Below are 17,938 nucleotides of genomic sequence, written 5' to 3'. Positions count from 1 at the left end.
TCAGATAAAAAAAGAAAATATATTAACTGAACCTGTATGAACTAAATTCGCACAATTATTATTTTTTTCTAAGAAAAAAACAATACAGTAAAGCTACAATAATATTTTTTATGTTATTTTTTTCTAAGATTGTTTACTTAAATTTTTTTCCAAATGTTAAATACAATAAAAATATTTTTATATATTTATATTTACTCCTGAGTCTAACATTTTATTTATCTTTAAACAAATTTAAGCAAATATTTTTTTGAATTTTCAGATGCGCTAAGGCAATAAAATGGATTTCAACTAAAATTTGGATGTTTTTGTTCAGAAATATTGTGAAATAAAAACTCTATAACGAGTTGCGAAAAAAGTGACTTTTTATTGTCTGTCACGTCCCTTACTTTGGCGGACACTTTGTGGCGGAACAAAAAAAAAATGTATCTCATTAATTGTAGCTAATTAAATGCTAATTTGTTGCGCAAACCAAAAATTTGTAGATCGCATAGTTTTTGAGTTATTGAGTTTTCCGCTAAAATAAGTCTGAAGTTAGCGGACAAAATCTGAAATGATTAAAATTAATGAATTTAGTTCACCTCCAAATTTGTAGCTTTTTAAATGCTTTTAAATTACATAAACTTGGTTCTTCTAGCTTGAACAGTTTTTTTGTTATTCAAAATTCCGCTAAAATAAGACTGAAGTTAGCGCACGAAAGTAGGAAAATTAATATTTTTTTAATGCCCAAAATTGTAGCTAATTGAATTAATTAATTAATTAATTTTGTAGCTTCACCCAGTCATTTTTTATTTAAACTTAAAGTTTCAGAAGTGCACTTCCGGTTTGATGAGGCCAGTGGAGACTTTTTTAAAAAATCACAACCTCGATTTTGTAGCTCGATTAGTTTTTTTGTTATTCAATATTCCGCTAAAATAAGACTCAATTTTATATGTAACGGTCAAAATTTTCAAAAAAGTTGAATTTTCAATTTTTTTTCTTTTCAAGAAATTGTAGCTTTGCAAAACAAAATTTGTTGCGCAAAAATTAATTTTGTAGCTCCTCTCAGTCATTTTCTATTTCAATTTGAAGTTTAAAAAGTGCACTTCCTGTTCGCTGTACCAATGCACGAAAATTTAAAAAAGTCTTTAGAGATTCATGTAAAAAAATCTTTTTAGAGATTCAAGTAAAAAAATCTTTTTTCGTGAAAAGATGAAACTTATCTTCACCTATATTTTGTATCAAAAATCGCAATAGCCTTTTTCAAGAAAATTAAACTTTTTCAAAATTGGTACAAGTATGACCTTATACCTGTCATACTTGTACCAATTTTGAAAAAGTTTAATTTTCTTAAGCCGCTTTGTGTTGGAGAGTTTTCTGTTTTTTTTTTTTTAATTCAGAACTCTCCAAGGTTATTTAAAAAAGCTTATATCTTAAGTTCTATTGATGACAATGTCAAGATTGATTTCTTCAGGTCTAGGGAAAATGGCAGAGCATCAGGCGTTATTTTTAGAATGTGTTTTTGTGTTAATTCAATGTTCAATAAGAAATTGGAGATGAGTAAAAATGTTATTCCATTCATCAAATTAAATTTTTTTTTAGCAGCACAAAAAAAAATTAAAAAAAAAGAGTGTGTGTACACATGTACACGCGACTGAAGTTATACTTCTCATTCAGTATATGTAAATGAATTTCATTTGATATTTTTAATTTCTATTATTAAATTAATTAATCCACACATCGTTTTTTTACATTTTTATCAAGTGAACAATAAATTAATTCTTTCATCCTCCTTGCGTCCATGTAGTTTTCAATTTATTCTGTGAAATTTACACATGTTGTGCGGTTCAGAACGTACGGTATACGCTTGACGAAACTAAATGAATTGAGCATAAAATGTGCGATATGGTTATTTTATGAGAATTGTGTGTGCTTCAGCACTAGTAGTAGCAATATGGAACTTGCAGAGTTGCTACAAAGCTCAAAAGTAAATGAGCTCAGCTCACAGCTCAGCTCAAATTTTGAGCTAGCTGACTTTTGAGCTATGTACCATAGCTCAGCTCAATGAGCTGAGCTGAAAGTCAGCTGAGCTGATGGTTGAGCTGAGCTGTTGGGTGAGCTAAAGTAAAGTGAGCTGAGCTGTGATGGGTGAGAGGATACATTGATTTTTATTTGGAAAGTATAATGAAATATGAAGATATTTTAAACTTTTATAAAACACCATAGCTCAAGATGTTTGGTTCTAGTTATTAATGGAATTATTTTAACACATGGATATTTTTATAAATAAAACAGATAATTTTTCGTGATCTTTCTCTTGGTTTTTTTAACCCTAGAAAGATAATCATAATATACGTCTCAGAGACGTATGATTCTAAAAAAGATTTTTGGTCTTATGTTAACACTTTTTGTCATATTTATTTAACTCATTACTTAGATTATTTTAAAGAAGTGATATAATAAATCAAATCAATTTAACAAAAGCCCAGAAATTTGAATTGAATTAGATAAAACAGTTCTTTACACGCCATACGTCTTACAGACGTAGATTATCTTTCTAGGGTTAATAGTAAATATATTTCTATTTTTTTAGTAAAATATTTCTTTTTTAATCATAAAAAAAATCAGGTACAATCCGGTTTTACGACTTTTTTCAAAATTCCGAGAAAATCGCGTTTGAAAGTTGGGGTAAATTTTTTTTTCGAAAAATCCCCGAATCTTTGAACGCTCCTGGAAGCTAAACCGCTTGAGAGCAATTTTTGGGAGTGGTGCCAAATGATAGCTTGTGTCATGGGCCTACGCTTTGCACATTATCAGATTTTTAAAAAATCGCCTTCCATGTTAAACCGCCACATCATGCCTTTTTTTTCAGAATCGGGCTTAACTTTTTTTTCACCTTTAAGTTCTCCTGGTTTGAGAACGCGTGTACCTACAGGGATGGAAGTTGTACCCAAATGTAGGTTAGAGTCCCCGCTACCTTTTGGCATCAAAAAATTTTTTTTCATTTTTTTCAAAATTCCGAGATATAGGCGTTGGAAGTTGGGGCGCTCACTTTCAGCTCAGCTCACTTTCAGCTCAGCTCAAATGAGCTAAGCTATGGTACCTAGCTCAAATTTGAGCTGAGCTGAAATGTTAGCTTTTTGCAACCCTGGCAACTTGCCACATGCAACTTGCCACATGCAACTTGCCACATACAACTTGCCACATACAACTTGCCACATGAAACATGTAACTTGCTACGTGTTGTGTGTTTTATGTTTGCCGTACTGTGGCGTACTGCATTTTTAAATACTAAAGTACTGCGTACTCTAAAGGTGAAACGACAGCCCTGCTACCCAGGGTGATCGCGTCATAATCCCTTTGACATTCTTGTCAAAAAGTAAATTTTCATACCCACCCTCCCATAAGAAGTATAACTTCAAAAAAAAATCTTACATTTTTAAATCTTGCTTAATAGTGTACAGCCATTTGTGAAGACAAATTAGAACATAACACAATATTTTGTGTTATAAAAATAACAAAATATACTTGCATATAAAAGGTACATGCACCTACTTTTTTCGGAATTAAGTTTTCGTTATTTTTGTAGAAATAAGAACAAATTTAAAAAACATCGAAATAAGCAATTGGTTTGAATTATCTCATCTATCTCATCTCTTAGATAACTTATTTTTGTTTGGGAAAACCCTATTTTTTGATTTTTTTTTTTATAGAAGTCTTAAAAAAAAAACTCTTATCAAAAATATGTGCATACCTACCTTCTCCAAATATATAAATATTCTTATACAAAAATGTTAGAATTTCTAGAAAAATTCTATAATTTTCTTTAAAAAAAAATTTCATTATTGCGTTTACACCTTTAATTTGAGTGTGTAACCTAATTAAACTGTTGCGTTTAATTTTGTTCTGAATTTTGTACAAATCAATCTAAAAATTCATTTTTTTTTCATAAATTTTTATACACGAAAAAAAAGGTTCACTTAAAATAAGATGATGCCGACCTTAAATCCCACCCTCTTAAAACTATATGATTTTCGCTTTAAAGAAGTAGACTCCACTTTAATTCTGTTAATTTTTAAGGTGAACTTCATTTCATTTCAATGTGAATTTTCATCTTAAAAACCGACTGAAAATAAAAAAATTGTAAATTATAGTTACACTAGTTAAAATTTTTCCACATAAAAATAAGATTATTTGCCTATTAAATTAAGTCGAATATTTTTTTAAATTTGCGCACTCAAGAAATAAAGAAGATTTGCCCACTTAATTTAAGACGGAAGTCATCTTGGCAAAAACCCATGCAGAAATCCGCTTAATTTAATGTGGAATCCGCTTGTTTTTAGGTGTTTTTTTTTCTCCGTGTATTAAGAGAGAAATTGATTTTTTTTTGGTTTTTGCAAAAAGTATCAAATAATATTAAATTGGGTTTCATCAGATTCAGCTAGCACTAAAAACAGGATTATTATTATTATAGCGATGCTTAAAAAGTGCATTAAACCCAATACCCTACTATTGGACCTGCTATAGATCATAATGTCACAAAGTCTCAAGACGCATATATTAGAATTTACGGTCGCTCTTAAAAACGCAACAAAGTGGTACAAATTTAGATAAGAAATTTGAATTTTCATTATCAAAATTTCATTCAATAAAATTCAAGGCTCATCAAAAATTGCTAAAAAATAATACCTAAGGTCAATATCAATGACGTTAAATTATACCGTTGATTAGGTATACCTAAGCCAGATGAAGTCCGCAGTGCACGAGGCTGAGTTATGATTAAGCATATAATTTTATGTTTTAAAATTTCTAATCATTTTTTTTTTTGTACAGTGAAATGTGATGAAAGTCTAGAACCATATTTCTTCTAAAAGAGATTCAGATTCAGATTCATAAAATTCTTCAAACATCTGTAGAATATAAGGAAAATGAAAAAAAAAAAATAATGAATTTCGCAAATTAAATGCGAATTAGCGATAAGAAGAGGTATTGTCTTTTTACTACAAAATTAACTTTGATATACATCAGTTGGTTTTGTACTTTGAACTAAAAGCCACAAAATATTATTTTCTAGCTTGGTAACTCATCATCAAAGATAATTGCAAGGCAAATATACTTAAATCATGATAAAATAAGTAAGATCTGGAGAAAAGAGGATTTAAGTCCGACATTTGATGATGTGCTGTTTTTTTTTTTATTATGAAGTTTGTTTTAGCTTTTGAAACTAATGTTAAGGTTTTTGCCTTTTTATACACCTTTGATGGCAGCTATCGTATTAGGTATAATTATAGAACCAAGTTGGAGATAATCTTTCGATGGCATCACTGGTATTTATATTCAATGAATTCCAAAACAAATTATATCTTTAAGTGTTTGCTGATTTGGTTGTATAAGCATGCCGATATTAATTGCACATATTCGCTACTCAGAGTTGGTTAGAATATGGTAATAAAATAAATCTAATTATGTATAGATTCTGTTCATTTTGGGTACCTACGTTTTCAATGATTTTTTACTTGGTCTATAGTACGGTGACCGTATTTCTAGGACCGAGATCCGAGACAGATTAAAAATTTGTGGAATCGTTTTGAAAATGCCAATTCTTAAAAAAAAAATGAGATTTGATTTTTCCTAACATTGATATCAAGATTTCTTTAACGATTTTATGGCATTATTTTTTGTTGAAATCGTTTAATCGTAAACGAGGAAGTCAGAAATCAAGAAAACAGGCTTATAACTGTTTAAACTGTTAATTTCTAAAAAAAGAGCTGTTTTTTAAAGGCTTTAATTTAATTTTAAATGATTTTGAAATTGTGTAATCTTTAATTCAACTTTAAGCTTGTTCTTAAAATAAATGAAATTAAGCTGATTTTGTTACTCTGCCACATGTTCATTATTCGAAAAAAAAACTTTTTCTGTTGTAGATTGTCAACCTGACAAACACAAGCTGGAACTGAATAATTGAAGAAAAATTTTAAAAACTTTTATTTCAAATCCATTGTTTTCTTGTTTTCCGTACAAAGTATTTAAAATTTTGATTAAAAAAACCAGAGAAATACGGGACAATCACGAGACAAATTACAAAATACGGGACAATTATACGTCCCGAGTTTCTTCAAAAATAATTTGAGGTTTTAATCAAAACCAACATTACGATGATGGAGAACTCCAAAAAAGTGGGTCTCGCAATTCCGTCAGTGCTTCAGTGCGTCCATCTGTAAACATTTCCACAGCCTAAACAGGTGAACGGATTTTCTTCAAATTTGTTACAGATGATTTTTATGGAATTCTGAAAGTAGTTTTTTGTTTTGTTTTTAAAGTGAAAACTTCTTTAGTATCGTAGTGATTTGAAACAAGATGAAACGAAAAAGCGACACGAAAAGTCAATTGATTATAACTTTTTTGTTTTAATAGATAGATGAATGGTAATGGTAGATAGGTAATTAAATAAACTGTAATTATGCAAAATTTAATTTAATTTAATATTCAAAATCCTGAGATAACGGTAAAAAGATGTTCTTTTTCCCATTTACGTTTTATCTTTTGATCTTGGGCACATGACAGTTTGATTAAAGTTTAATACCCATCCTGATAATATTAACTTTCATTTGATATATCACACATAACTTTACGTGATCTACAAGTTTAAAAATCTTAAATTTAAAAACATGAAAATACCTCAAAACACGTGTGGAGATCTGTTGCCGATGACCAGCCACCAGTGTAGGATGTACCGTAATCTCAGTTTTAAATTTCGAGATGGTTGGCTTTACAAAATTCTTACTTTTTTTGTAGGCATCATAGAAACATGATTGAAAAGTCATATAAAAGGTGAAATAATAAGCTTTCAGATGATATAAAATTTATGATTATTTTATTTATTAGGGTGTCATATAAAAGATAAGGATTTAAAGGCGATGAAATAAAAAAAAGGTAATTTTTTTCGATTTTTTATTTTTTGCAAGAAAAATAATTTTTAAGATTTCACTTCTAGCACGTGTGAATTGCTTACATGATTTTTTTTTTTATATCTCACTTAGATAGTGTACTTCCCATACAAATTTGTCAAGCTATACCAAATATCTCATAAACGGCTCTAACGATTTTGATTAATCGCAATAATGAAAGCAATTGCAATGAAACTGCATTTTTAGTTTTTCTCAAAAAAGTCAAATAACAATACATTCTTTTTTTTCATTTAACAAAATTTTGTACTAAATGTCGGCTCTTTCCCAACATCAACAAAATTTCTTTAAAATTTATATTAAGGTAGCTCTTTTAAAATCTAGAAGTAAACTACTACAAAAGTGTTTTGAACTGCAAGAGCAAGTACGTGCGACCCAGTCTTGCATTTTTTTTTTTTTTTTTTGTCAAAGTTTGTGTATAACAATTATAAGAGCAAGGAAGTACTATTCAGTAGTGGATTTTAAGTACTTATCTAATATCCTTGCCTTTGAAATCAGGAACAAGAAACTAAGCTTTTGATTTTATAAAGAAAAAGTGATACATTTGTATAAAAAAGATTTATCTGCACTTTGTTAGAATACATAATTTTAGATAAAGAATTGTATGGATCTACCATCGGATATATACTGTTTGATTAAATTCTTTTTTTAACGAATCTAAAACTCAAACCTTAGGTTCTTATACTGCAAGTTTAAATGTCAATCTTATCAAGGTAAATTATTATCACTGTTCATTCATTTCATGAAAACATTTTTGATCCCAATATCTTTTCTCATTTTATCGGTTCCTTTAATAAACTTTGATCTCTATAACACCAGAAGTTGTATCACTCTTTTAAAACACTGCTTACACTTGACAACAGTTTTGTGGTTGCTTATTTTTCGGAAACTAAGAAGATTGTATTAATTTGATGTATCATTTATTGATCTAATAGGTACATAAATAAGATAACAATCTACGTGAAAAATTTGAACACTTGAAGTTAATTCCTTACTTTCACGTTTTATCTTTATGATCGTATATCGGCGTCATCACGTGTCAAATGTTCACGTTTAAGTTTCCAAATAATTGTTGACTACCACTAGTTTATCTCTCTCTACATCTCCCGGTCTTATAAAAAACTATTTATAAAGCGAACTTTTTTAAAGTCCACATTTTTTTTTTTTAAATTCCTTTAATATTAGAAAATCAATACTATTTGCAAAAAACAAAGAAAACTATAAATAGAATAATTGGAATTGGCAAATATTAATCACAGTCTCAATCGTTAATTGTTGGTGTTGTTAGCATTTGTAGATAAATCTAATCTTCTTAAAAATATTAATTTGGCATAAACTACAAACTAGTTAGATAATTCTTATAAGTTTTTTTTTTTGTTTTTTTTTCTTCATAAACTAATTGTTGTTATAATTTTAATTAAAATATTATACTAATTTGATTTTGATAGAGAAAACCAAGTTATTAATTAAGACACATGCTAAGGCTAGACACATTAATGATAATAATATAGTTCTTTTTCTTGATTCATTTATTTAACTAAAATTATTACTGAACTTTGAGCTTATTCACTCGAACTTTTTCTTAATAAACGTGCCCACGTCCAAGATAAATAAAATGCGTGCCTTCTTTCGATTATAGCTTATTTTTGATTTGGTAGGTGATTTGATCATTGGAATAACCCGCAGTTCTTTATGTTATAGAACATCTACCTACTGAGATATCTGGTAATGCATCCTGTATGATATTTTTTTTTTTTTTTTTTTTGAATTTTTAACCCTCTACTGCATGAATTAATATTAGCGGACGAAAAAATTAAAAAATGCTTTACATGGGTTCTTTGGTTGTTTCAAAACGGTTTTCATTAGAAAAATTTGTTTAAATTAATTTGTTTAAAAAATTTGTTTATAAGCCAAATTTGGCTTCGTATGCATTAAGGGGTAAGAAATTTTACTAATTCTATTTATTTAGATTATGTAAAGAATAAAATTAAAAATATCAAGAGATAAATATTTATCATTTAAAAACAAAATAAAGTAAAATAAATACATTGCATTACAAAAGGTTAAGAATTAATTCAAATTTGGCTCATTTTAAGCCATGGAACCGAGAAAAGCAATTTGTTTTTTCCGTTATATATATTTTTTCTGGTTCACACTCTTTCCATTGTCAAAGTAAGTCTTGCTCCAACATTTTCACCTACTCCCAGATCTTAAAAAAACTTAAAAGTAATAAAATGATTGAGAAATATTATAGGTGAGCCTCCGTCCCCCTTAATTTTTTGTGGTTACGCCCTTGGAAATGGGGTTAACATAAAAAAATATCTCTAAAAGCGAAGGGGCTCCATTTCTGAAGTAAAACATAGCTTCCAAGCAAAATAAAATGTAAAGGAACAAAATTTTTCAACAAAAAAATTTAACAAATTGTGCATACGAAGCCAAATATGGCTTCCGTACTTTTTGCCCTCCCAAGACCAGGCCAATAATTTTTTTTCAATAAAAATTGGTTCATAGCATACGTAATAAGACAATCGATCAAAAATAAATTTTTAATTCCACTTTTCTTTCCAAACAAACGCAGTAATTAACACTTAAAGTATGAATATATTCTACACTTTCGATTTCAATGCACACGACTGATCGACTCACCTGTGATCATAAAATACACCTTTATTTTGTGTCGGACACACGAAAAAACTATCTCTATGGGTTCTCAGAAACACAAAGAAGAGGATTGTATTTAATCTTTACCATTTTTTTGTGACAGAGAAGAGAAAAGTGCATACAAACAGACAAAACCATATTTGGCTTCGTATGCAGTAGAGGGTTAAGCATTTGAAAAGTGACCTAGAGAGTTTAATACAAAATGTATAAAATTAATAAAAAGGTGCGGTTATTGGTGCGGTTTTACGAGTCCCGGAAATCTTTTTTATTATTTTTTTTTTCCATTAGTTTAGTGACATTTTTTTAAACACTTAGCATATTTTCCCCCGAATCCCTTAGATTAGACTCAGCATTTTGCATGAATTTATTTACGTCTATATTTTGTTAAAATGAAATTTGCCAGGGCAGGTAACTTAATTGACAAATCAAAAAGTTTGTGGGTCACTGCGGCGTATACGTAATATTTTACTTTCTCTAAACAAGAACACAACTGATATAAAAATTACAAATAAGTAATGTTATACAATGTAATGTTATGTTTTTATATTCGATGCTTGTCATTTTCTATCTTGTTAAATCTTTTCAAAGTACTTTTCTCAAGCCGGAACTGACCAAAAATACATAGAAATCCGTCAGTTCGAGCTCATAAACTTTGTCAAAAAAGCAGCTCCATACGCAACGTGCCAAAATACGAGTAAAAATAGAAATTGAATTTTTAAAGAAAAATATAAAAAAAGTATGTAAAAAATTTTTAAAAATTTCTTATGTTTAAAAATTGAATGAGAAAATAATAATGAATTTTTTGAAATGCATCTTAAAGTTTTTTCTCAAAATCTTCTGTTTAGGCAAATATTTAGCAAGTCTAAAAATGGAGAAAGCATGATAAGCAATTTCTCTATAAGCCCATATAAACACTTTTGCTAAATATTTGCCTAAAATATTTTTAATGAAATTTTGAACTTCAAAAAACGGTTGTTTTAAAGAAAGTGCATTTTTGTTTTTATTAAAATAAATTACAAAATCATTCTTTTTTGATTGATTGACTGATTACTTATAAACAATGTTTTTTTTTCTTTCTAAAAGTTGTTTTTTTTTTTTATTTTATTATAAGAAGTTTCGTGAAACAGGGTGATTTGTTTTATAGGGTCAATGTGGGTAAATGTAAACAATTTCATGTCTTTTTTTTCTTCCGACTTTAGATTTTTATATGTTTTCACGGAACAACTTGAATGGTATCTTCAAATGCAAATATGAAATGATGGCACTTCTTCTTTATAAATATAAACAAATATTTCCCAAATTGTTTACATTACTGTCAAATATGGCATGTTTACAAATACCCCACCATGTTTGTGTTTTTTTACAAATTTGGGGTAAATGTAAACGGTGGTTTAAAATTTAGAATTTCCCCTTTATCATATGGATAACAACTTGAAAAACGTTCAAGAAGGTATTTGACAAAAACTTTTTCAAATTCCAATAAAAGTTTTTGTTTTCTTCCTTTGATTCTTTATATAGGCGCCCAATATGCATCCTGAGCAGCTCCGAACGTCAGATTTTTTGTTTTTTTACGTCAGAGACCGATTTTGCAACATCATCCACTGAAAATGATGGTGTTGGCTACTTTAAAATGTGACTCCGCGGCACTTTAGCAATAGTAATTGACTTAAAATACGTTATTTTTATTAAAACCAATAATTTCAGCAAAATTATATGTTTATATTTACCCCCAGAATACGTTGTTTACATTTACCCATTATGAAAAATATTCTGGGGTAAATGTAAACACATGCAAATCGACATAAATGTCCTGTATTTTAAAATTTGCTTGTATCACATAGAATCTACATCAAAATTAAAACCAAAAAAGTATTTGCAAATTATACTGACTTAATTGAATCTGCAAAAATATTTAATTTTTCTGAAAGACTAACGACTTGTTTGGCACTTTAAAAAATTATCTTTCACGGAAAATACGCTCGTGGAATGAATTCTCTCTTGACAGCAATGAGCTTGACGTATAAGTTAAAAGATACATGCGTCCGCGATTTGTACTTATGTATGCATCAAAGAGATTTAACTGAAGCTTGTTATGAGCCATGTTTTCATTTACCCCTGTTTACATTTACCCACATTGACCCTAAAGTTAGTGCTTTTGTTTTTTTTTTTTTTTTTTTTATTAAAATATTTTTTAATTTAATTTATTATTAATTTTTTTCCAATTAAAATTGATGCGGCTATAAAGTTTTTTTAAAAAAGTCCCACCTAACAAAGCAAATTTGAAAAAAAAAAAAAAATAACTTGAACATCAAATTTGACAATTTTTTTCAAAGTTTTGACTTTGAAAATATATTTCACAAAAAGTATTCGCGAAAACTACTTAAATCAAAAAGCATTTGAATCGTTTATTTCAGAAATGACATAAGTCCATGAGCATAAACTTTTCAGGAGCAACAAAAAACTGTTTTTTACTTAAAATTCCACAACACTTTAAATTTAGAGTATGCCGAGTTATAATCTAGCCTAAGATGCATTTAGGAACCTTTAAAATATAAACTTTTTTTTGAGGTCTTTGCGGGTTTTTAAGCCTTTTAAGTCGGTGGACTTATGTCGTTTCTGAAATAAACGAAATTTTTGTGGTAAAACTTTTGTTTTTATTTAGCTATAGTTTTTGAACCCTACTTTCGATTTTAATAAATTAAGTAGCAGTAGATAGAGCAAATCTTTACCTTTTTATAAATGTATAACTTGAAGGCTTGCGTGTCATGATGTTTGCCAAAAAAATTTAAAACTGGTAAAATGTCATATTATTCAAGAGTTAAAAATGCTGCCACCACCAGAAATCTGGCTATAACTTTTGAATCCTGAGTACAATTTTAATGAATTTAATAGATATAGATAGAGTAATTCTTTACCTTTTTATAGATATATAACAAAAGGGGGTGCGTGTCAAGATTGCTGCCAAAATAATTTAAAACTGGTAAAAAGTCATGTATTTAACAGTCAAAAATGTTGTCACCGGGTGAAAATTTTCCATATATTTTGAACCCTTTTCTTTCAGTTTTCATATTTTGGGGGGTCTGACATACTTAATTTTTTTTTCAGAAGATGAAAAATGAGAAATTTCCAAAAAAAAAATTTTTTGGAAAAAGTGGACTTATGCTGTTTCTGAAATAAACGATTCATTTGAAAGAATGGAAATAAGCTTTCAAAAAAGCTATTGCACAGTATTCTATGTATTTTTCTTGATTTTTATATATTTTTTTTTTATTTAAGGTCAAATTTTCAGAAAATTGCCCCTCCCACCGGAACGAGGGGTGATACAGCCCCCTTCCCATACAATTCTTTTCTTAGGTTAAACTGAAGAACTATTTCTTAAAATAAAGTTCACTTTTTAAACAAAAAAAAAACATAATTCAAAATTATAGTTTTTTTTTCAAATGTATTAATATTTTGTCATCTTACTTAATTTCTTGGAGAAAAATAAAAATTTTAATGGAAAAAAGTTCATAAAATTCAAGAAGTCTGTTAACTTTAGTAACAAAACCAAATAAAGTGACAAAAAATGTCTTATTATTAGTAGAAGTAATTAATATCACAAATCGACCTATTCTGCCCCACTGTGCGGCGGTGGTACAGCAATTTAGTTTTTTCATATTTCTTCATTCTTTCAAAATGAAACGCTGTGGACGTGGTGTAGCGTGGGTGTTTCGGTAAAAAAGTGTTGCGGACATAGTGCAGCGGTGGTTCGGCGGAGTTCCATTTTTACTTGGGAAACTAAAATGTCTCAATAATTTTTTGTGAATTTTTTTTTGTTCAAATCATTCTGCTATTTGGAAAGACGAGGAATCCAAAAAAAAAACATATTTCCAATTGTTAGCTTAAATGAATGTACTCTTAAATAGTAGATACTCTTAATCGCTAGTTCATGCGATTCCGTCGTTCATCTTATTTATTATTATTTTTTTTTATAGATCAAGGAAATATGAAATATATCAAAATTGATTCAAAAAATTAAACAGTACCTATACAAAGTTATCTCATATGCTTTTGTCGAATGAAAAATATTCGAATACACAAAATATCGAATTTTACATACAAAATTTTCTTAAAAAAAATTATACATAAATTGGTATAAATTGGCTTTATACTTCTCCAAAATGTATTGACTAAATTGCATTTTTTTGTCAATTTTTAAACTACCTATTTAAATAATTCCATCCCAAAAATATGCAACAAATTTACGCATCGAAACGATGTATTTGAATAAAAAAATACTTGACTTTCTATTCAAAGCGATCGTTGGTAAAAAATTGAATTAAAAAAAAAATCAAACAAAATATTTACCTACGTTTATAAGGTATTGTATCTTCTCAAAAATAGCTTTAAGGATTTTGATTAAAATGTACGTAATGTTATCAGCTCTTCTTAAAAAAAACATAGTTCTTAGTTTTACCAAAAGATTCGAACAATGGATACGTTTTCGTCCTTTTGTGATTTTATTTAACGCTTAATCGATGTCATTCAAAATTAATGGACATAGGTATATTTATTTTTAACAATTATTTGTGTACTCATATTTTTAAAAGCTTTTTATTTTAAATGAATAGCTATAGTATAAAGGTACTTTGAACTACAAAAAGTAGCAACGTGCGACCAAGTCGTGTATTTAGTTTATCCTTAGTTTAACTTTCTCTTACTTTACTCTCTGACGGAGTCGTTTTTTGTCTGCGTTTTCCTAACAATTGCCTACAAAATTTTATAAAGGTTACTCAGTTAAACGTATGTAAACAATAGAACTCTCACCTTTTTTTTCAGCATGAAGTTTTTAGCTTCTGTAATTCCCACTATATGGAATGGCGCCCAATTTACTCACTCGCAAAAAAAGAAAAATACCTTGAAACATTTTTTCCATATTTTTTTTTACAGAATGTATGTTCCAATTTGTATAAAATACAAAACGAAGAATTCGTCTGGAATACGAAAAATTTTCGTAATAGAACTCCACAATGCATGACAAAACCGAGTAGGTGGCCTCCGGCTTCCGGTTTCGCATCAGAAGTTCAACATCGACATCTCACTGCTACTCTATAGATCCCATTTTGTGGGAATTTTTTTATTCTTTCTTCAGCATCTGCACATGATTTTTTGAAGAGACATATAAAGCGATAAAAATAAGGATTTTAAAAACCACGTCGAATGAAGGTAACGAGAGAACGCAAATACCAAATACGTCGGTTTTTTTTTTCGTGTTGTGTAAATCACGAAGAACGTTTTGTTTTGAAATATCAAATACCTTCAAGGATAAAAAAAAGAGAGTGAAAAAAAAAAATGGAAAAGAAAATCCTGAAGCAAACAATTGTTATCCTTTTTCAGGGACGAGGTAGAAAATTTCCATATTATTTAGATAAAGACGACCTTATTCTCTGTGTCCTTTGCGATTTAAGAATATATTATTATCTTAAAGTCTTTTTTTTTGTTTTGTTTTTTGAAGCACGCTAACTTGTTACAGTTAGTGAGTTAGATCCACATCACGGACAACATTGAGTGGTAGAAGTTAAGGGATTGAGACTTGGAGGTGTCATGGTTCAAAAAATAGTCGCATGTGATTTGCATAGCTAATTAAAGTTATGATGATCCTTTTTGTGTGTTAAGGGAAATAAATTTATTTGAAAAACATTTAAAGTTAGTTTAAGTTTTTTTTTGCAACATTTGAAAGAATTAGTAGTAGAAATAGTAGCAGAAAGTAGTGGAAATAGTAGTAAAAAGCATTGAAAAGTACTAGAAGTAATGAAGAGAGTAATGGAATGTGTTTAAAATATTAGACTGGTATAGTTAAAAATCAAGTGTAGAAAAGTAGTGTAAAATTTTATAAATGTAAGTAGAAATTATTACAAATAGTAGTAGAAAGTAGCGGAAGGTACCATAATTTTTAAAAAATCTTAAAAAATTACAAATTTGAAAATTTGAAGCAATTTTATGAACAAAAAGGCTTATCAAATAGCAATCAGCTAATTTAAGTACTAATGTAAAACTTTGTCTCACAATTATCTGTGTTCTGCAGGTTAAAGATTTATTTTATTGAGGTAAAGTGTGAGAAGCTGCTTATCCGGTAAGATGCCTTTCCGCTTGGGGGCACACTTCTTTTCTTTTTTTTTAATAGAAATTTACGATTTTGCGTATGGAAGCTAATACGACGACTTGTTGAATATTTTAATTGAATTTTTTTTTTTCCTGGGCTTATTCATTCAATGATAAGGACGTAGTGTGTTTTAGAATAGGGATAGTAAAAAAAAATAAAAAATATAAGCAGATAAGGTGTTCTATCTAACGCAAATTTACATACATTAAAATGAAATCTTCTACTCTGCATAAGCATTTTCATGGTTTATCACTTAAGGCAGTCAAAATTGAGTTATTAATGAGGTTATGATGATGATGACGATGTTGAAATTTTCTTATGGCTATATTTTATAGCTTATTTCACAAAAAAGTAGCTCATCAGTTAAATTGCTGAATAGATTATCGAGAGTAATTCATTTTTTTTTGTGTGAAATTGAAAATTATTGAATAAATTTGAGAAAATCTCATTTGAAGATTTTTAGAAATTTAAAGACATTTTCGAACAAAAAAAAAATTTTGAATATGCGTTAAATAGAGTTACGTATGTATGTATGCTAATTTGTTAAAAAATGAAAATTTAATTATATCAACTTTTAAGTAAGTTAAGATAAAAATGTAGGTTCTGATATAATGTCTTTTTAAACTCTATTCATGTATAAAATTACAAATCTGATTTTATGTAATTTTAAAAAAATGCATTTTTTTTTAGTTTTTTGGATACAAAATTCCAAGGTTAACCTCTTGCCGAAACAAATTGGATTTTAAAAACTTTCTTTCAATTACATAGAGTGAGACATCAAAAGAAAGGTCTCTTTAAGCTATATTCACAAATGAAATTCCAAGTCAATTGGTTTTGGATTTTCAAAAAAAAAAATCCAAATCTTGAATCAATTTGAAAAACTTAAATGACTATATTTTTGTAATTTTCGAAAAAAAATAAAAAAAAAATGGTGCATAATTGCAGATTGATTTTGGGTTAGAATTTTAGCGAAAATTAATTTTAAACATTTTTAAACGACAAATTTCGTTAAGAAAATTAATTTTGTATGAGTTGAATCTATAAAAACTGAAAACCTTGAATCATTTTCAAGAAACCTATCCTTTTCAGTCAAAGGAAACTACTACACAACAGAAAATGTTACATTTTTGAAATTTGACAAACAAAATTTGACTTTGGCATGAAAGCTATAAGAACATTTTTTTTAATATCTAATGATACCGAATATTTTTACTTGCTCTATAGATAGGATGGCCTAAACGGATGGATGGATTTGCTTGAAACTTGGTACAGATGATTTTTACGTAATTCCCTAGACCCGTTTTTTTTATTGTTTTAATATCTCCATTTTAACGGATACCTCCCATATAACGTTTTCGAGGTATTGCAAATTTCTCGAAAACGGCTCTAACGATTTTGATCAAATTTGGTGTGCGGAATACTCTTATTGATTCCAACAAAACTGCGTTTTTAGTTTTTCTCAAAAAATGCGGAGAATGGAAATATGGCGTTGCCGTTTTTCGAAAATTGACATATTTTTTAAGTTCATATATTTTATCAAAGCATTAGTTATTTTATTTAAAATTTACAGAGATCATTAGGTATAAAATGTTAAAAAAAAATATTTTTAAAAACATTTTTGAAAAAAAAAAAATTTTTAATTTAATTTTTAAACTTTTGATTTTTTTTTTTGATTTTTTTTTCTACAAAATCTTAAATTTCCAATAGATATTTAAGATAAAGATACTGTGAACTACAAGAGCAAGTACGTGCGACCCAGTCGTGCATTTTATTTCTTTTACTGATTTTGAAATGAATTTTTATTCAAGCAGTATTAAAAGTTTTACCTTTTTTTTCTCAGGTTGACCTCTTACCAAATCCTTTTCATCTACATATATTCAAATCGATTTCCAAAATTCAAGACTTAAAATATAAAAAAAACATTTCCTTAAATTAAATTGAGCTCCAAAAAAAGTAGTTTAATTTCTTTTATAAAGATGAATTAAAAAAAAAAATCAAAATCGTTTGAGCGGTTTTTTTAAAAAATAATTTTTTATAAATAAGTTTTTGAAAAAAAAAAAATTAAAAAATAAATTTTGATAAATCAACACGTAAAACAAAAATTTCTAAAGAATTCAATGTCACGTATTCGAAAATTTTATTCAATTTCAATTTTTTTAAAAATCTAAAAACCATTTTTTTTTTTCAAAATTTG

At 28.2% G+C, this 17,938-nt stretch overlaps 1 protein-coding gene across 1 annotated transcript in view; it reads left to right on the top strand.

Annotated features, from left to right (window-relative positions):
* LOC129906626 (glycogenin-1-like) overlaps window positions 1–17,938 on the top strand; it is a 172,535-nt gene that overhangs the window by 83,552 nt on the left and 71,045 nt on the right. The gene's annotated exons all lie outside the window — the stretch shown is intronic.

The sequence above is a fragment of the Episyrphus balteatus genome, chromosome 1, assembly GCF_945859705.1.
Source record: "Episyrphus balteatus chromosome 1, idEpiBalt1.1, whole genome shotgun sequence".
NCBI classification, from domain to species: Eukaryota; Metazoa; Arthropoda; class Insecta; order Diptera; family Syrphidae; genus Episyrphus; species Episyrphus balteatus.
Note: the sequence above shows the minus strand (reverse complement) of the source record. Positions and strands in the feature narration are given on the sequence as shown.